Source organism: Typopeltis vanoorti, chromosome 12 (genome assembly GCF_054136105.1).
Source record: "Typopeltis vanoorti isolate ZY-2024b chromosome 12, IOZ_Tvanoo_1.0, whole genome shotgun sequence".
Classification (NCBI taxonomy): domain Eukaryota; kingdom Metazoa; phylum Arthropoda; class Arachnida; order Uropygi; family Thelyphonidae; genus Typopeltis; species Typopeltis vanoorti.
The window spans coordinates 31,890,284-31,911,968 of NC_143560.1; the positions used below are offsets into that span (position 1 = coordinate 31,890,284).

General features: G+C 34.9%; 1 protein-coding gene across 2 annotated transcripts in view; it reads right to left on the reverse strand.

Moving 5' to 3' along the window:
* Nucleotides 1–21,685, reverse strand: part of LOC150100665 (gonadotropin-releasing hormone receptor-like) — a 70,579-nt gene that overhangs the window by 33,140 nt on the left and 15,754 nt on the right. The gene's annotated exons all lie outside the window — the stretch shown is intronic.

Here is a 21,685-nt window from a genome sequence, read left to right on the forward strand (position 1 = left end):
GGGATTATATTGATCAAGTGCATATAATAAACAACTATGTTATACCAACTAGTTTCACCAACTGAGGCTGTTGGCATCTTCAGGATACATAACTGATGTAAGGCACTAAAAAGTAAAAAACTGTTACAAACTATAATCAACCGATTCCAATTATATTAAACAAAGAACAGAGAGCGTACAATACATTCATAGAGCGTGGATGACCTCAGTTGTTGTTATTTAGGAACGTTCTATAGTTGGCACTATAATTCAGTTCTGGCGAGTTGAAGGATCTGATAAGGGTCTTCCACATCACGGGCAAGATTAGTCCTTGGTTCCTGTTAACGTTTTGTATACAGCGGGTAACTGTTGTGGCCTCCTTAAAAATTCGGGGGCGGAAGTCCTCCTCCATGTAAGGAATTGTGCTTCTATCCCACTCTATGGTATGGTTCGTTCTTTCTTGAGAAATGAAAAGCTAAACCCGATTTTTCTTCTCTGTTATTATTGACAGATTATTATAATATTATTATATTACTTAAACCCACAGAAACTATTAGACAATTCTTAAGTTCTCCAAAAGATAGCCATCCTTTCTCCAAATATGCTGGAGTTTATAACGTACCCTGCTCGTGCGGCTTGAATTACATCGGCCAAACTTCAAGGAGCCTTGAAATTAGGCAAAAAGAACACATAGGTGACGCCAATAATAACAGAGAAGAAAAATCAGGGTTAGCTTTTCATTTCTCAAGAACGAACCATACCATAGAGTGGGATAGAAGCACAATTCCTTACATGGAGGAGGACTTCCGCTCCCGAATTTTTAAGGAGGCCACAACAGTTGCCCGCTGTATACAAAACGTTAACAGGAACCAAGGACTAATCTTGCCCGTGATCTGGAAGACCCTTATCAGATCCTTCAACTCGCCAGAACTGAATTATAGTGCCAACTATAGAACGTTCCTAAATAACAACAAGTGATATCATGCAGGCTCTATGCATGTATTGTACGCTCTCTGTTCTTTGTTTAATATAATTGGAATCGGTTGATTATAGTTTGTACAGTTTTTTACTTTTTAGTGCCTTACATCAGTTATGTACCCTGAAGATGTCAACAGCCTCAGTTGGTGAAACTAGTTGGTATAACATAGTTGTTTATTATATGCACTTGATCAATATAATCCCAATAAAAGTCTTTCCAGAGCTTTTTGGTGAAGAAAAGTAAACGTTTTTTAACATAATCGTATTAGTTTCTGTGCTTAGAGGAGTCAAATTCAGTTCTAATCATCAAGTGTAATTTCACATTTGTAATCCAAGTAATAATTGCTACGAGTCAATGCGACTTGAAATTTTCATTCATCGTATCATACTAACGAGCTGGATGTGTGTCTGGTGGTAAAATAGTCAATTTTTGGTTCGGTTCATTGCCGTTTAATTGCAAATTAATTAATCATTACAGGACACCAACTTCGTGTCCTCCTGCAGTTTATACGAAGTTAGTGAATTACTGTGTTCATTTTTGTGTATTTTGGTGCTCTCATTACGACCGTTTCATTTTTTTTCTTAGTGCATAATTCACCATTTTTTTTTCAAGAATATTTATTAACGTAGTAATAAAATTGTTCCTATAATATGGAAAACTTTAATTGAGAAATTAATTTCAGATCTTTCTATTCGTTATTTCCGACTGGGTTGTCTGATTGATGTCTTAAATTTACCAAGAAAAATATCAGCGTAAGCATTTAATGAATCCTCTGCAAAACAAACCGGCTATAAGAACACGCATGCAAGTAATATGAATACGACACGTAAATAGTAATTCCGATAAATACAAACCAGCTCAGATTGTAAATGTTACGACAAACAATGGTATTTTAATGGATGAAAACTTGTTTAAGTTTTCATCCAGTTCCATTAAAAGCAACAATTATTTATTCTGCTATTGTTGCTTTGCGCACTAAAAATCTAACAATGAACCTAACAATTGGCATTATGTTCTGTTTAATATAACGCTACTACTATTAATAATACATTTTTTTTAAAAACAGTTGACTACCTTTGAAGTACAATGTATTAGTGCTGCCCTCTGTTGCAAAAGTCTAGAAATGCAAGTGAAATAATTGTTAATGACGTCAGGTCAATATTAGAAGGTACTAGTAATTGTAAACTGACGCTTTAACTTCAAAAGAGTCTGCGAGCGGAAATCAGCAGTCCTGTAAGATATCCAAACATTATTACAAATGCACAAATGGACATTTTTCATAGCTGGGTAAACAATAATAGTTGTTAGCGTTGGAGAAATGAAAGGGAACACATGGCATAAACAAAGTAAACAGAGCCGCTCGGAATAATACTTGAATTATGGCAACCACTAGCACTCTCGCGCTCAAGGACTTTTAGTTTCGCCAAAGCTCCACTTACATGCAGAAGGGACGACCTTTAAAACGAAACGTGATAGTCAAGCGAACTACATCTAGAGAAAGAGTAATCTTACTCTGTCGAAGTGACAAAGATACATCAGGTTTTGTTACCAATTCTGATATCCTGCTGGTAATAGCGGAAGGCTCCGAGAAAAGGTGGCGAAATCATGTTTACAAGATGAATCCGTCACATTCACCAAAATAAATAAATAAATAAAAATAATAATAATAATTTACTGGAAATAAATGGCTTTTAAAACCACTTTATTTTAGGATTTTTTATCATGTTTACAGGTGTAGAGTGACGAGTAATCCCTACTTCGCCAGGATTGGTCCATAACTGCATACGGGTAATATTTGCAATGCCAATAATGCTATGTATTGTTAACTTCATTGTTATTGTTGCATGAGTTCCTTACAATGGAAATCTTTGTGATAATTCACTTTTAATCATTTTTAAATTTCAGGAGGAGTCTTATGTGAAAATTTAAGGTGAACGCAACATAAATCTAAACGACTAATTACTGTTATCACAAAAGTCTACAGAGTGTCATCAAATGTTGCACGCTTATCATGTTATACTCATTCAAGCCTTTGCAACAAATCTACCTACACAAAATATTCCTATTCATTTACTTAGGAATATCATAGAGAACATCAACATATGACTTGAGAAGAGGGAGTGCGACAATATCATGTAATAATCATTTAAGAAATATTTTACATACATAGGTCACACAGTATACAACAACATTGAAATTACTAACTTAGAAGAGCTATTTAGATCACAGCTAGTATTCGATTCATGACTTAGATAATGAAAGACCTACAGGTATAACATTAGACACATAGTGGTGCTACCATTGAATTTCAAACAGATACTCTATCATGAAGCCCGGGCGGTAACATATTTGAATCTTCTTGGATTCAAATAGGAATGCAAAAAAACTTAGTTTCACAAAAAACAACAGAACCATGCATGGTTCTGTTGTTTTTTGTTCTTCACTATCGTATTGTCTTTTGTTTCTTCCATTACAACACTCTTCCTTCTTTAATAAACTATTGAAATAAAAATCTGAACGGTTGATAATAATAAACTCTTATTTTATGAATCTTCCAGCAAAACATAAGTCCATCTAAGGTGTAAAAAGAGCTCCTATGCATTACCCACTCCTTGAGTCATATACTGACCTTTGTGATTTAACAAAAATGATGCACGAGTTCTCTTCCTTCTCTCCCCCCCCCCCCCAATCCCTCAAATAGGTCGGCTTGGGTACACTCAATATTCTCCCTTTCTTCCTCCTCTGTTCACAAATCAAAATCTTATAGACAGTTAATCCTGTCTAAGACAGATATTACTTCCCCCTTGTGACGCATCTATAACCTGTTTTGGGATTTATTTCTACGAGAACAGTATATTGCAGATTGCGATAGTTCCCATCCAGTATTGGCATCGAGTCTTTCTCAAGATTATCATTAAATCTTCACGCAGTTATAAAACACTGCAGGAAAAATACGTCTCATATTGTAGGCCTACTTCGAGTCCCCAGATAAGTAAACTGCACGCGTACACAATAAAGTAACATTTTGTCATATAGTGGCATTTTACAAATTATTTTCATTTCTAATCATGATTATTTTGAATGTAATCTTATAGTGCCGTGTGTGTGTGTGTGTGTGTGTGTGTGTGTGTGTGTGTGTGTGTGTGTGTGTGTGTGTGTGTGTGTGTGTGTGTGTGTGTGTGTGTGTGTGTGTGTGTGTGTGTGTGTGTGTGTGTGTGTGTGTGTGTGTGTAAAACAGTAGTTTTATCCTACACTAGTTACAAATACAACTAATTACTCGTATTTTGAGATAATTTTACAAAGACTAGTATTGTTGCACGCACACAGTGATTTTATGCTACTATGCAAGAATTAAAATTAACATCTAAAATGCCATCACGTTGACACACTCATGGAACACGACTTGCTCATTCCTCTCACATCATGCAGAGATGCATTTATTAAATATTAATGTGTTGCTCTAAATTTAATGTTGTTATCTCTGACATCGTTCGTTATGGTTCGGAAAAATCAATGTCTCGACCGATGGGAAATACCTGGATGATATCATTAAGTACTCAAACACAATATAAACGTCATCTAGCAGATAAAACAAAAAATATCAAACAAACGGGTTATATATGAGAATAATCTTCACTTTCTTCATATATACCTCGAAGTTCTCTTTAAAAAATTAAAATATTCCACACCCTCATCACGGAACTCAAACACAAATCTCTTGTTATCAAAGAGTATTTTTTTACTCAATACCAGGCGCGCCAAAAAGAAGCCTCTTGTTAACCAAAAAAAAAAGTGAGATTAACTCAGTAAAACTGGTGTACAGAGCATGCCAAATGGACGTCCTGATTAGTGGAAAAAAAAGTTTTTTCTTTTTTTTTCTGACGAGAAAAAGTTTAACCTGCAGGGCGCCGACGGCAGACAAGACAGTTCGAAGACGATCTGGGGGAAAAATTCAACCCTGACTGTCTGGTGTCAACAGTGCAATTCTCAGCCAGTCAGATGATCTGGAGGGATGCATGTCGTATCATGGTGTTGGTCGCTTGCATTTCACAAAAAGGTTCAGTGCATAGAACGTTTTAGAAGGAGAAGAACAATTACTGCCTACTATCAGAACTATAATGACGAACTCCATCTTTTAGGATTACTCAGCCCCTTTTCATAAGGAAAAAAAGTGTAAGTAATGTTGTTATAACCCTAACATGTACCATACGAAATGAGTTTAGTATTTGTTTCTTTTTTTTGTTGCAGGTTAATAAGTGATTCAATGAACACTCAATTCAACGACTACCGTGGCAAGGAAACAGCGCATGTCTCAACCCATTGAGAATTTGAAATACCAAATGGATACTGAAATACACAAGAAGAAGTAGGAAACACTTCTGGAGTTCCAAGTGGAACCATCAGTTGTTGAAAGTTTTTCACTTGGTTATATTATAAATTAAAGATACCAAGAAATTATATATTTGGTTTTATCCAAGTCTAAGCAAACGAAGTTTGCGTCTGAAGTATCTTTCAGGACTTAGGCAACTCGTGGCAAAAGTGGTATGAATTCACATCACTTGCCTTAGTATCCCATAATGCAAAGCGCATGTCCTTGCGGATGTATAATGCTATGCATTATGGGAAGAGTCACTCATATACGGAAACTGGTATATGGAAATATGACTCATGCATTGCTTGGACCTTGGTATCACCACTGGGTCTTGCTCCCACTGATGAGACCTCAATAAAGGTCAAACCCGGTCTGGGTAGTGACCCTTCCCATAATACATTTTTGACAACTACTGTGTGATTGTCTCTTTTTTTTTTTTTCAAATAGACATTCAAATTTAATTACCCCCCCCCCCCAAAAAAAGCACGTGATTTTGAATTCAAATAAATCTCAGAAAACCCCGGAAATGCATCACTTGCCACAGTTTAAACACAGGAGTGTTCAGTCTCACTTTGGAATAAGAGCGAGACCCAAAATCGATGAATTTCCTCAGCAGTGATGTTCAAGTAGATTACAGTATTAATCAATCTCCTCCTTCCCATGAAAATGAGAGGAAACACTATCTTGCCTGGCTGCGCTCTTGAAAAATAACAGGCAGCCGTGTCATGATCAACCTCCACACTGCAGTCGCCCATAAAAGAGTCGGTTTGGTGGCAAATTGTTCTTGTTCCATAGCAAAGATAGTTATCCTCCAGTTACCATCTGAGGTAAGTCAGAATTTTTTTTTCTGTACTTGGTTGCTGGACATTTTCAGATGACATTGTTTTATTTCCGTGATCGTCATTAATTTTCCTTTTTGTTCCTGCAATGGCTCCCAGGCATTCTCGATTATATAATGCTGCCACTACAGATGTCCTTAGTGCATTCCAAAAAGTGCTCACATCGATATATTCATTCTCTAGGGACGATGTCATATAATCATAAAAATAATGCATACTTGCTTATTAGGATGAATTGCCATTTCACGAAAATCAGTCGAAATGTAATCTTCTAGCAGATCAGTTAAATCAGCAGATGCATAAAGATGAATAAAATTTAACTTTATATTACTTTCTACAAGATTACCGTTATATTCTATTTAGTCAATGTCGCTAAAATAGTCAATTCTTATGAATTGACTATTTTAGCGACAACATAAAAAGTCCTGGTCCATGTAAAGAGATGCTTATGACGTCATGTTACAAGAAGAATTTTAAAAATGGTCGCAGACACCCATAACAAACGTATGGTTCGTTACAGCATTTTTGTATAATGGTATCATTCTTTGTCAAGAGTTTCGCTTCTGGAATGTTTTATTTTTATTTTTTTTAAAATTACGCAAAAATGTTGAGATGACTCATCAAATAAAAAAAACGAAAATTTTCGACGGATGAAAAAAAAAAAAAAACATGAATTCAATCACTGGAACTGCCATTTTATCCATTGAGACATCGTTTATTTTTCATCCCATTGGATGAGTACTTTAATGTTTACGATCTTCAAGGTAAATGAAAAAAATAAAATAAACATGCCTTTTATAGAATATTCCAGAGTTGAGACTTGAAAACTCCACTTCTACATCTATAATTGGTCATGGAGGAAGCCGTACATTTTTTCTGTTTAATCAGATAGAATTCGGGATCGATTTATCGATGCAGACGGGAACTGTTACTTGCGGGATCAGCTAATGCTCATCAGACAGCTCTTCTTCATGTCAATTAGCAGATAGCTGCACGCACACACGCGCGTGTACCTAAACGTGAGCACTAACACGAAGATGGAAGCTCATTCTTAACAACAATTACCGTACAGATCAGTAATTTACCTCCTAACGATATATTATTACGTAACAATTGCAATGAAAGCTTGTATCCATACATATATTTAAGCAACATTGTTACGTAGTTTTCTATTGTCATTGTTGTGATTCGAAAGAGGTATTGTAGTGTTGTATTCAGATTTTTTTAAATTTTATTTATAAGCTTTTTCATTTAATTTATATAGCAAAGCAAATTAGAATAGTTATCATAATTATCACCATTTTAATTATTATTATTTTAAGCGAACACATTTTTATGGTGTCTCTAATACAACAACATCCTAACATTCATTACAATACTTCAGTTTCCATTCCTTACATTGGGAGACGTACAATCAAGATCGCGAGTCTTCTTAAATCTCATGACATCAGGGTGACTTTCAAGTATATTTTGACTGTACGAAGTTTATTCCGCTTTCCTCAAGACCACAATCCTCTTCTTCGAACATTCTGAAATCTATAGTATTCCACGTTCTTATGACCTTTCTTACACAGGCTAGACACATCAAAAGGTTTCGAAATAAAACAGCAAAAAAAAAAAATATTGGAGACGTCAGTAACAACAGAGAAGACAACTCGGACTTGGGTTTTCGTTTCGCGCACACACACACACACACACACACACCTCCTATTGAATAGTGGAATAACAGTTCGGTGCCTTACATAGAGGAAAACATTACTGCTCGCAATATAAAAGAATTATCTTTTCACAAGACACTATGAATAGGAAACAAAAATTAATTCCTGTTTGGTATTTGAAAATCGCTTATCGCATCTTTCCATACGTCAGACTTCAACTTTTCAGCCAAGTATCTGCACACAATGCTGAGCAATGGTTAACTCATGCCATCTCCACAATAAGTATCGATCAGTTTATATTGTAAAATTTCCTACATGGTGTATTTAATAATGTTCTAATTTATTTTTGCCTTAATGAGTTTTGTTTTTATCTTTTAGCAGAAAAAGCAATAAGTTTTAGTGGCGAAACTCGTAGCTTTCTTTATTATTTTGTGGTTACTCACGACCAAATAAAATCCAATTTTTTTTAGTTATACTTATTGATCGATAGTTCCATATATATATAAATATATATATATGGAATATATATATATATATATATATATATATATATATATATATATATATATATATATATATATATATATATATATATATATATATATATATATACAGTATATATATATATATATATATATATATATATATATATATATATATATATATGGAATAAATATATATATATGGAATATATATATATATATATATATGGAATAAATATATATATATGGAATATATATATATATATATATATGGAATAAATATATATATATTGTATATACATACTCGTGTGTGTGGGGGGGGGTTAAGAACTTTTTTTTATTTCTGTTATTAATTGTATATACACTGCTTCAAAAGAAGTCAACGGACACCTTGGTGTGAGAAACAAACAGCGATGGTGCCTACCTTAATAAGATGTGGAACCTCCTTTCGCTGCATCAACTGCAGCCTACGGAGAATACTTTCTTCAGTCATACGATATAGCGATCAATGGAAATTTTGAACCGTTTTTCCTGTAGGCATGTAATGAAATCCTGTACTGTTGTGACGACCCTTTACCTCCCCAGACGTTCCACTTCATCCTACAGATGGGTATGGGAACAATAGGGTTAGGATCGCGGTTCTGTGGAGACAGTCAAGTGTGGTAACGTTCATCTCCACAAACCACGCAGTTACGATAGCAGGCTTATGACAATGTCTTGTTGAAAGAGACAGTGATCACTTCCGCAGAAACGCCACAAGGTAGATTATCCAGAATGTTCATATCCCTCTCAGAGTTCAATGTTCGTGGCACCGTAAACAGGGATCGGAGGCCAGATCAAGAAAAACAGGACCATACCATCACACAGCCACTAGTTTGATTTATGGATTCTGGTAAGGGTTCACTGGGCACATGTCACACTCGTCCATCTGCCTGGTAGAGGATGAAGTGTGATTCATCGTTCCATAGAAGCTTTCCAAGCTTCCACGTCCCATTGTACACTCTCTTTGCACCAATGACAACGATGCATGTTGGTTTGGGTAATGTGGATCTTGATATTGCGGTCCTATCATGGAAACCCAAGTTGTGCGCCTCGGTTCCGAATGTTTTTGTGAAGATTCGTGTTCCAGTCGATATCTGGAACTCCGCATTCAACGTGTGGACCGAAAAATGGCGATTTTTTACATATTAACCTTCGGAACTTGGGAACATCATATGTCTCCGATTCATGCCGGCTACAGACACTTGATTCGTTACGTGTTTGTAGCAGGCATAAATTGTCCATGAACAAGGGACGATGCACCTTGCCTATTAGGGTGTCCGTTGACTTCTTTCCGAGTAGTGTATTTGTTGTATATTTATTTATTTTTTAAATAGTCCGAAAGCTCTTCTCTTGACACCAAACCTGGAACTTTTCAAGCCATTTCAGGTTCCAATAGGCAGTGTGATGCTCTCTACTGGGTAATGAAACCCATATCACTCTTAAAGTTTACGTTTTTAATAAATAAAACAATAATCCCAGCTAAGTTGCCGTTTCTGAACTGAAGCCAACCTTCTGTTTCCTCAACAGTATTTGACTGAAAATTTCCCTATGAGACCATGAGATATCGTTTATTTTTAGATGAAGCAAGTAGACCACTTGAGGAATAATTTATCGAAATCGGATACAATGGGACGCATAGAAATGTCGGCAGCGGAGAAAAAAGGAGTAGAAGAAGAAGAAGAATAAAAACCGTTTTTTCTCTAATTTCAAAGTTCTATATGTTTTTTTTTATCAACTGGATTTTACTTTTCAAATTTTACAATTGTCAATTGGGGTAATATTGGCTCTTTGAGTGTAACATTGACCCCTTCCTATAATAAGACTGTTTGCTTTATGATATCGTAATGAACGAACCAAATTTGATTATTCCAACTTCAGTTGATAGGTGGCAGCACACGTTTCACTTCTTTTAAAAGAGAGCTAACGGAAATAAAATATTCGACACTTTGCGGTGCTTAGAAGACAAGGAATTCTGTCAAGCTACCTCTTCTTATGAGCAGTACAATACCAATGCAACTCTTATGCCAAAAACTTTATTTATTTACATTCAAAATGTAAATTTTCAATTTTTGCAACTTGGCTAAAAAAAAAAAAATCATAAAGATTATTTGTTGGAGTAATTTCCGATTTCAAACTAAGCCTTTTTGACATATTTCTTCTGTAGATATAACACTAATTCTCTTGTAGTTTCTCTATTTTTCTATTAAGTATTTATTTATTTATTTATTTTTAAATTTTATCTTTTCGAAAATTTCATTTCTCATATTGGGAAATATGAGAAATGATTTACATATTTACAGAAAATACTCGATTAGGTTGCAGACGTAAATAAATACAAACTTTCTTGGAGCAAATTGACAGAATTTATGTAAAAAATCAACATTCATCGAATAACTTTGAAAATCTTCGAGAAGTAAATTAGATTATATATCTAAATGTGCTGTATAAAATTTCGATAAGTTGGATTTTGATATTATACATATAAAATAAATCATTCCTTACATGCTTGGAAGATTTGATTAGCTAAAACTACTTCAGTAAAATGTCTCATATCCTTCGTACTTTTACTCCAATTTCTTTGACTCTTTCCGATCATATAAATTTATGTTCTGTCCATAAGTAAGCAAACTGTTGTAGGTGGTCTTACGTCAAACGATAGCCAGAAGTGTCGAAAGTATAATCAGCAAGATCACACACAGAAATTCTTCTTAAATTAATTTTAGTGCATCGATAGTCATCATTGATATTCATGGTATTATTTGATCAACAAATTACTTCTTTACACACACACGTAACACGCACGCACACACAAAGCTGCAAATAAATTTTAGAAAACTGAGAAACATATCTGAAGTTTAAAAAAAAATGAATTTACAGGTATTTTTAATTAATGAAGAATTTCTTTAATTTCTATATATCAACGAATCTTATTCTTTATTTGGCGTATGTAGCAAAATCTAATTAAATGCAGTTTTAAAAGTACTTTTTATTCATCTTTTTATAGCCTGCAGTTACCGCACTTGCGCAACTGTAGGCTATAAAAAAAGCCTTTGTTATACTTCAAACAAACTATAATCAAATGTTTACATATTCTTTGTTAAATTCAAATTTGCATCCCTGTCTGCATTTCAAAACACTTGACTATTTTAAATTAAACACACAAAAACCCGCTACAGTCAAATCAACTGTAAGTGGCTTTTAACCCGGTGTTGGTTCGTTTCGATTCACAGTTCGCCCTCTTAGAACGAAAATCTAATTAAAATTCAACATTGAAACCACACAATAGAAACAGACGAGAGGGAATAAAATATTCAAAGATAACAGTTTTTAATTGTACTTATTTTAAAGTTACACGAAAAGGTTGCTCAGTTGATTAAAATTTTTGTCGCCATCATTGTGACGACAGCAAATAAAAATGAATGCACGAGATAACCTCATTGTTTACTTTATAAAACTGCTTTAAAAATATGGAAATTTGACTTCAACTATTGTTGTCGCTTCAATACTATCTCATTGTTTGAAATAATGAGCTTATTATTATAAAAATGAGACATGAATTAAAATAAAACTGCTTTTTAATTACGCTATAAATTACGGATAACGTTGCAATTATTAAGGTGAACCAAACAAGGCAAAAGATGGGCGTGAAATTGCAAGGATGACAAAGGCATAGTTCATATCACTTCAGTTTTATTAAGCCAGGCTTCCTGATTTTTATATTATCGTTCCAACAAGCACGCCACAATACACATATGCGTGATGAAGTTAAAAACGCTTGATGACGTTTTTAAAAACGTTTATTATGATAAAATGCATAACAACAAATTACTAAATAACTCAGTGATAATATCATTACCACGATTTTTGAAATTGAAGTAACTCCTCTATTTACGCGTTTTCGGTTTACGCTATTGTTAGCAAACTGAAACTGACTTCAAAAGAGGTGACTCTGTGTTTCGTTTCTTGTGACTTTATTTTTATAGAAAAATTAATTAATACAGACCTAGAAATATGTACATTTAATTGTGAATTAAATTTTATATTTAATATTATTTTTTTATATTATCGTTCCAACAAGCACGTACAATACACATATGCGTGATGAAGCTAAAAACGTTTGATGACGTTTTTAAAAACGTTTATTATGATAAAATGCATAACAACAAAAATACTAAATAACTCAGTGATAATATCATTACCACGATTTTTGAAATTGAAGTAACTCCTCTATTTACGCGTTTTCGGTTTACGCTATTGTTAGCAAAACTGAAACTGACTTCAAAAGAGGTGACCCTGTGTTTCGTTTCTTGTGACTTTATTTTTATAGAAAAATTAATTAATAAAGACCTAGAAATATGTACATTTAATTGTGAATTAAATTTTATATTTAATATTATTTTTTTATATTATCGTTCCAACAAGCACGTCACAATACACATATGCGTGATGACGTTTTTAAAAACGTTTATTATGATAAAATGCATAACAGCAAAAATACTAAATAACGCAGTGATAATATCATTACCACGATTTTTGAAATTGAAGTAACTCCTCTATTTACGCGTTTTCGGTTTACGCTATTGTTAGCAAACTGAAACTGACTTCAAATGAGGTGACTCTGTGTTTCGTTTATTGTGACTTTATTTTTATAGAAAAATTAATTAATAAAGACCTAGAAATATGTACAATTAATTGTGAATTACTATGGTTAATGAATTATTAATGAAAATTCAAAAAATATATTAGCTGATCGTGATATCTGTAGGATTTTTGGATATGAGTACTTAACTGAATTGGCAATCATAACGTTTATATTAATGTAATGTAATTAATATAACGTTTAATATAAAAATATCCAAAAACGTCTGCCTTCTGAAAGTTTTAACAAAAACACTTTGTGAAGATGCATTTGTTATTAGCTTTTCATCCTTCTTTCGCATCCCCTCGCCTACTCCGAAAAAGCTTTTCGTCTTGTCTGAGCTAAGTAACAATGTTAAAGCACAGACAAATACAATATTCCGTATAAGTAATGTAATTTCTTTCTTATCCAATGGCATGCGTAATAAAACGTCCAGTGTACAGTATTAAACGTGAAGTAGCAATCTTTGCAAGTCTCTATAAACAGAGAAATGTGAATATACATGGCTTATTTGGGGCCTTTTGTAGCCGGAAAGACAAAAAACGACGCACGACTCCATCAAAGAGAATCTAATCGTAAACATCCTTCGTACGTTATCAGTGGATTGTTTTCTTCGTATACATTATGAAAAGAAATGATCCAAGTGTGTTGTCATCCACTCCTAAACCACCTACGCAGTCGAATGTTTTCACTACGAACTGTGGAAACGTTTTCCTAGCGACATTGTCTCGTGTCCAAAGACGTGTCTTTTCAATTACCGGACTCAATTAGGCAATACATGCTCTCAATTGAATCGCGGTCCCAGTTGCTTTGATAAAAGGAATATATAACACATTCCCTTAGCGTATTCATGACTTACCTTAAAAAGATACGGGTCGTCTGTGACTGTTTTCTTACTTTCCACTGATTTTTTCATTAGTTTCTGTTATACGAGAGCTTAACAGCTATTTTCATGCACGAAGTTTACAAACTCAGTTATTGTTATACACTTATGGAAACAGTTTTTCAATTAATATGATAATTCTTCGATTCTGTTTGCAGAACTTTGAGCTGTATCTCTCATACATTGAAGACCCAATGTCTGTATGCTTTTCGGTAAATAATTTGTAACTATCAACACTGTCTTGAATGGTCTTGGAAAGGCTATGTAACCTATTCGAGTCAAAAGCTGAACCCAGCGGGGAACGTACCCATTTTTTGATTTTTTGGGGTTACGTGATGAGAACATTTTTCAGAAAATATATTTTTTTCTCCTTTTTTGTTTCATTTTATTTATTTGTTTATTTAATATTTTTTTGTCTGTTGATTTTTATTCATTTGGCAAAGGATATCGAACCCCAAAAGAATTGTAGCTTATTATAAAAATATATTTTACATTTTTTTAAAAATATTATTCTTCGCCTTCGTAGCTCAGTCAGTATACACGAAGACCTTTCGTAGGTTCCCATCAATGACGAGAGAGAGAGCTTTATCTGGTTCTCTTTCGACTGAAGGTGAGTTAGCCAGTCTCACGCAAATGCAGGGATTTTTCACCCGGAAACTCGGGTTTTTTGTCCCCGAGAACATGCAAACCGGCCTGTGAACACACGCATCTACAGACATCGGTGGCATAGGGCTAACCATCTTGCCTTCGATATGGTAGCGGTTAAGTGAATAGAAATCCTCGACACAATAATGTAAAAGAGGAGGAACGCAAGAATAAGAAAGAAATATTATTCTTAAAAACAGATAATTTTAGAAGCTAATCACTTTATATGTAAATATGACCATTAGACAAATTATTGGCTGTACAGAATTTTTTAATGGGGAAGCCTTTGGTTTAATGTGTAATTTGTTTTAAGTATAGCCCTTCATTCGTGCAAGTATTTATGAATGGAATTCGATTATAAATATACAATTTCCAAAGACATTTTTCAGCGCAGTTATCTAGGACAAAGTACACATTCTCATAGTATCGTCGCTTACAGATCAAGAATGCGCACGTCTTTTACTACCTGAGCAGTTTTTAGCTCCTCTTTCCAGTAAGCAATTCATGTGCTGTTCAGTCAGTGCGTGATCCTAAGTCTGTTAATAATGCTAAGGTACGCGACGGCTTACACACACAAAGGATAAGGAGTTGCATGTTAGAGATGGTTATGTTGCAGATATGATCACATGGGAGGATAGCCCGCTACAAAACTGAAATAATAAGAGGAAATATACGACATTACTTAAACTTAGTGTTGTCAGCGACTCACTCTCTCTAGGTACAGATATGTATGTAGAGAGAGAGTTTAGGAAGAAGAAAATTGTTAAGATGAAAGTTTCCAAGTAGAAGAAAGAATATCAGTTGTTTTGGCTCTTTGTGTATTTGTTTCTCTGCAAAGTGGTCTCGGCTATTATTGAACAGAAGGAGGAGATTATCTCGAAAAGGAGGCAGCTGCCGCAAGCATGTCAACCAGCTGCTGTTGCGCCATTAAGTGCAAAACTGGAAAAATGAAATGAGCCTAGGATGCAGAGAAGCAAATGACCAAGCAAATGTGTATTTGTAAAGGAGGGTGGTAATTTTATTACCGTTATTTAAGTGGAAATAAGATGGAAATTTATGATTTTTATCTCATTTTCCATCGGGTGTTAAACACAACGAGAACCATCTATTTTGTGTGTATAGGGAGTAATTCTCTTTATCTGGTTGTGCAGTAGACTTCGTGTCCTGCATTGATAGTTTCAGTTACTACGGTTTTCCTATAAAGATTGTAGACGATACCCCCTTCCAGTCTACTAAGAGAAAAAAAAATGAACACAGTCATAAAAGGCCAATAATACACTACATCACATGCGCTTTAAAATGTAGAATGTCATGGGATCAATAGAACTTAAAATCTGTTTTATATATAGGAGGAATAATAATTAAATATTTATTCCACAACATTTCCTTTTTAATTTTTTTTAAACAGAGAGCATTCTCTGTTGGTTCAGGAATACATACTCGTAATCAACGACGGATTTACATGACAAGTAATGTTGAATTCCAGAAAAATTACACTTTGAAAGGTGGAGTATCTAGAGGCCATTTCTTCAGCTTTGCAAATAGGTACAGGATTCGTGCGTTCAACTACTGACGTTAGAACCCATTAATAACCTCATCCATCAGCACAAGTACCTGACATACATAATCAGGTAGGCATTGTTATTAATATCGGCAGAATCGACTAGAGTAGCGCTTCCCAAACTGTGGGCCGCGGCTCCCTTGGGGACCGTAGGTTTTGTTGAGGGGGAGGGGGGCATTGAAATAACGAAAACAAATTTAAAAATGTTTTTAAGACTAAGTAGATTTTTTTATCTTAAAACAAACGTATTTAATTTTTATTATTTATTATTTCTTTTTTGTTATTTTTTTATATTTTAATGGAAATAAATGACACATTGGTGCGGGTTCACAAATTTTGCTTCCTGCGTATTTCGGCGTCTAATGAATATTAGTAAATATAGGCTTATTCATATAAGTTTCATTTCAAAGCAGAAATACAAGAATTTATTACAAATCGTTTTACGTTTCATGTGCTTGTCCTGCAAATGTACAATAACAATATTATTATTATTATTATTATTAGACACCTCCAGGGAGTCCAAAGACTCATCGAGGGAGGGCACCCGCTCCGCAGGTCTCTCTCCACCAACTGACCACAACTACACCAACGCCATCTACCGACGATTTATATCTATCTATATAAAAATATGAGATAATGTGCCATAGTGGCGGCCCGTACATAAGCACTGCGACACTACAGCACCCCCAAGGAAAAAAATGAAAAAATTAAATTTTGTTTGTTTTTATAAATAATACCAATGTTTACAACATTATATAAATGCAGTACAACGTGTTAAAGGTTACAGCTTATGTTTCGACAGTGATTGAACATTTAATAATTGGAATTGTTCGATTAACGCTTTAGATTACGAAACAAATGCACTGCGATCTAACGCCGATATTCGTTTGCTCTTGTCATTGCTATTGATACGAAACTTTTATTATTGGTGTTTGTTCGTGGTGTGGATGAAACATTTTTAATAAAGCAATTTTTAATATGTTAATTTATTTATTAATAAATTCGTTACTGGTTAGGAAAAAAAAAGTTTCTTTTTTTTTTTTTTTTTAACGAGAAGACTGAGAGTTGGAATTGCACATAAGACTGTACATTTGTAAATGCCGGCTCTCGATGAATTTGTATAGATCCTTCAGTTTATAAATTCGTGTCTTTTAATATTAAAAAAGAAGAAGGAAAAAAAAAACAGGTTCAGAACTAATGTGTCCAATCCATCGCTCCACACATAAATTTTCAAAAGTCGTCCACTCCGCTAGTTCGTATTTGGAGTGCTTTGAGTATTTCCTTGCGAAATTGAATATTTTTCACAGCTCATGGCTTCCAGTTTCCAATTTTCCCCCGATCAAACTGAATAAACGCTGACAAAATTGCTTGGTAATGGTCTGAGCATGACATCAAAAGGATCTTGAATATCCTGGATGACAAAAATTCTTTTAGTCGCGATGGTATCACTCCAACTGTACTCAGGAATTGACACCTACCCCCATACCGTCTTTATAACTTATCACGTGCATTCGTCATCCACCAAACAGCATGGAAGTAACTCCATGTTCAGCGCATATCCAGAAAAGAGAGATAAAATTCAGTCATCAGATTTTCATCTCCTCTCCTTCAACTGAGTTCTTTTGAAAAGTTCATCCGTGGTCTACTTCTTCCCAATAAGCAGGATCATCAATTACTCAGTGGCTGCTAATATATTCTGGATTCTCGATTCCCATTGGATCTCCTATCCAATGCAAGACTGCGGTTTGTTTTGTTTTTTTTCAATCTTTCGAAATATTTGTTCTGTTGTCTTTCTTAAAAAAAAGATCTCGCACTTTACCTGTAGTTAAGTAATTGCTTGGTAATGGTTTAACACAAATATTCTAATCACCTCACCCCCCAATCTTGGTTCTTTGGAAGTACAAAGGACTAGGGTCTTTTTCTGCCACGCTTAGCGGTGCCAACTGCGATGATCGCTGCCATGACCGCTTTTTAAATATTATTTTAAAATAATATTTTTATTATATCTTGATTATATTTCTCTTTCTTGAACTGACCTCCTATTCTTGTAAGAGACACATCGTCGTAGCCGACATAAAAAAAAGCTTGTTCTTTTCTGTTCAAGACACCCCTTATGAACATGTACAATTCTTATAAATACTGTAAATTGTGCTAAATCTGAAACTGACTCAACTTTCGACTGCTAATCATAGATTTAGGATGCTTCAAACACCTCCCTAAAATGCTTGATAATATCCAAAAGATCGCGAGTCGTGAGCGCAGTCCATTCTTTTGTCTTGAAGATAATTCACGCGCAAAATTTTGTTCCTCACTCTTGGGTAAACGATACAGTAAGAATATAATTTCATGTTTCTTTCTTACAGGCACAGATCAATTAGTTTCTCATGAACGTCCTGGTTCTACCTTATGCCTTTTATAGGTATTTTTATGGGTGCTTCTTCACCGAACTGGCCACCGACATCCTTTCGCTTTACTGTAAGTTGGAACACCAGTATTTAGTGTTCAGTATCTACATACAGTTACTTTTCAGACTTACTGAGCCAATTACTTTTTTCTTCCTATTTCATTGTAGTTAATTCTGCTTCCTTGGAATATGCGTGTTCATGCTGTCTTCTAAAAAAAAAAAACTATGATCTCCAATTGCTCGAAATGTTCAAAAAATATCATTTCACAATTACGAAGATTTTAAAATGTTCTGTGGAAGCTCAGAATGATAATCTGTCATTAAAAATATCTCCTGTTCTATACGATTTCGCTTTGAAACCGCTGCTATAGAAATTGTTCGCTTTGAACGTTATGTTGCGTGATATTCACAAATCCCAACGTTCAAACATCTTGGAACTCGCCAACTTGACTTTGTTAATAAATAAATCACAGCCTATCTTTAAAGTCTGCATTTTTTGAATGATATATATTCGTCTTTCATTACGCGTTATTCCCTCTTCTTATGCAGTGTCCGCGTGTTACTTAGATGCGACTACTTGTTAGTACCACTCCCAACCGATCTGTTGCCTAGTCTGCTTCTGGGGGGGGGGGTATATTTTTGGCTCTAGATCCATGTGATATATATAATATCACCGGTGAATACGTCATATTTGGCTCTTACATCTTTCCATAATTCAATACTTTATCTTTGTTTTCCCCATATTATTAGTTTTCTTTTTCTTCCATTTTTGTGAGTAAATGATATAAATGAAAACGCTACATCAAATTGGAACGTATACAGCTAGTTGACTATTACTATTACTTTAACTCAAACGCGAAGTGAAAATAGTATCAGAGAGAAATGTGCCTCACATGTTTACTATAAGTTGAATACGATGGATGTCATAAAGCTTCTTATAGAACAAATTATTGGACTAGCCAGCGGTAGCTGTTTACAGATTTTCAGGGGCAACTTTAGAAATCATTAAGAAAATGCTGCAAGACTGATACCGTCTACCTGTTGTCGTAATACTCTATCGTGAGATTTTCCTTTTATTTTTGACAACAGTCTGAAAGAAACACCAATAACATCGATCCTCACGAATACGTATTCCGAAAGAACTACAGATGTGGGATGGACAAACAGTAGTGCGTATCTCCATTTCGATTCTTATTTGGTATGATTGTCTTTCTGCTGCAAAATAAGGGTGAACATCTCTTCCCCCCCCCCGGCTACTTCCCATCTCATTCTTGGACATTGAGGATAATCGATTACTTTTGGGAGTACTCAAACGAGTAAACACACACACACACACACACACACACACAGAGTAATTCATCTTATCGTATGTTGAAGCTTATACAGGTTTGATTGAGCCTTTTTCTCAAAGGATTTGGCTAATCGTTGCACAATCTCTTTAGTAATAAGCAGTAGCAACAAATCTGGACATAAATCTTTACCTTATAAACATGAGGGCTTTATAAACCCTCATGTTTCTTTCCCAGGGGATTTTCACATTTCCTTTTGCTTTATTAAGAATACGACTGTGTTTAGAAAGCTTTCTCTTAGTGTAAATTAAAGAAACATGAAATGATTTGGGGGAGTTTCTGAGCCCTAAATGTAGTGGTTTGTGTAGGAATAAAGTTACCAAAGTTAATATACAATATTCTCTTATATTAACTACAAGCACAACAGCGGTTTGGTCTGGAACACCTTCAGAATCAGGAGGTTTTGTACTGTATTATAAGAGGGTTAATCATGTGGTAAAAAAAAAAAGAAAAAAGAAAGACAGAATGAAACCGGTAGGAATAAATTATCAGTTTAAGAATCTGAGTTCAAGAATCTGCTTAAGATTGTTTGAAAGGGTTGGTTTAGAGACGGACAGTTACAAACTGATTTTCAGCGAGTAGGAAAAGTGACGGTAATCTGCTTGTTTTCTTACAAAAAAAAAGGAAGATCATTATATTTTACTTGTAAAGAATTAACTACATTAAAGGGAAAAAAAACACTAAGGATATATTACAGTTATTCTCACCATTACCCCTATAAAATTCTTTTGATTAATGACCACTGCTAACTATAACGAGAACTTCATTCCCGGAAGTTACATTGATTTTTTTTATTTATTATACTGCCGACTATTTGGGCAGCTTAACAACCGAACTGCAGTAAAAAAGCGAAGCCATCAACCTCTGTTTATATGCCGTACCCGCTACCAATGTCATGAAAGAGAAAGTAGCTGGAACACCACATGCTGATAATCCATAACTACTCCTAACAGAATGCGGATGACCTCGCTATTAAATTATGTGAAGGGGATTTACGTTTACACCCACAGAAATATAGGGGATGGGTTAACAAATGGGTTAGTGAAACCTGTTTGTTGATTCTATTGATATGGCTGAGTTCTTGAAAGAGATTCTCGGCCACTATTAAAGAAATGTTTGGATGGAGCCAGCTTGCAAGTTGGCTCCATTCAAGCACGGGTAGGTACACGGATATCTGGACAAACTGCAACAGAGAAGTCTGCGATAAGTACGCGTAAAGGCTTGTAGTGTGCATCCGTTTATACACGACTCATCGTAGACCACGTTTTCAATGGTGTTGTATCCATAAAACATTGGACAAGATACCGATGGGCAAATGTACTCTTTACAGATGAGTTGTTTAAGTGTTTCCTTCGATTTCAGAGACAGTTGATCTGGCATGAAGGTGGTACTGCTTACCATCGTAAGAATGTTCTTGAAAGGGATAGATACGGCGGTGCTGGGGTCATGGTGTGGGAAGTCATTATGCTTAATGGATGCACTGAGCTACAAGTGCTGGTAAAATGGACGATGACCGGTGAACGATATTGTAACGAAGTTCTTCAAGTCATGTTCGATTGTTCCGTGTTGCTGTAGGCGAAGAATTCATTTTTATGGAATGAGAATGTCAATCCACATCGTACTCGAGCAGTGCAGATACTTCCGGAGACCGAAAATATTAATTGAATCAAGTGACCAGCACGTTCCCCACATCCAAATCCCATAGAACACGTTTGGTACGCAATAGGGAGATGCATTGCTTCTCGAAATTCTCCTCCAAAAAACTAACAAGGCCTCATCGTCGCTCTTAAGGAGAGGTGGGCCAGTTTGCCTCAAGAACTCCTGAATCACTTGGTGCCAAGCATGGTACGACG